Source organism: Trachymyrmex septentrionalis, unplaced genomic scaffold, assembly GCF_001594115.1.
Source record: "Trachymyrmex septentrionalis isolate Tsep2-gDNA-1 unplaced genomic scaffold, Tsep1.0 scaffold13, whole genome shotgun sequence".
Taxonomy (NCBI): domain Eukaryota; kingdom Metazoa; phylum Arthropoda; class Insecta; order Hymenoptera; family Formicidae; genus Trachymyrmex; species Trachymyrmex septentrionalis.
Window position 1 is genome coordinate 991,043 of NW_017304438.1, and position 557 is coordinate 991,599.

The 557-nt window shown below is 54.2% G+C and overlaps 1 protein-coding gene across 1 annotated transcript in view; it reads right to left on the reverse strand.

The window, feature by feature from the left end:
- The window catches only part of LOC108756651 (dorsal root ganglia homeobox protein), a 54,993-nt gene that overhangs the window by 5,864 nt on the left and 48,572 nt on the right, over nucleotides 1-557 (reverse strand). The window lies entirely within an intron of this gene.

The following is a 557-nucleotide window of genomic DNA, read 5'->3' on the forward strand; positions in this document are numbered from 1 at the left end:
AAAAAAAAAAAAATCAATATAATTTCTAAACGTTTTAATCTATTGTACAATCTATCTATTCGCAGCTGTGTATATGAAATCCCCGCCAGAGAAATTGCCAGCCTTTCCTCAGCCTTTTTATCCGTCGCAAACTCTTCAGCAGCGCCGCGTCGACGCTTCTTACCGTCGTATGCAAGTCGTAAACGGCAAGACGCCATTTAGTTTCACGAGACAAAAGTCCACGAGCGCAAAAGTGGTGCGCATCGCTTTGTCGCCTCCCCCCTCCCCCACCCCCTCCCACAAAACGAGGCGACGATTATCGCGATTATACGAGTGGCTATGACGGCGACGCGCGGATGAGACGAGGGGAAGAGGGAGGGGATGGGGGAAGAGAGTTACCGAGAGAAGAAGCGGCTTAACCGTGGCGGGGCCGTCGGGGCCGGCGATGCCCGTCACGAAGAGTGGTTTAATGGCGCGTATCGAGCATCCGGCCGGCGGTGTTCAGCGGCGCTTGCACCGACTTACCCGTTGAAATCGTCCGAGAGTTTAGTAAGGGGGTTGGGAGGAACCCAGGCGGC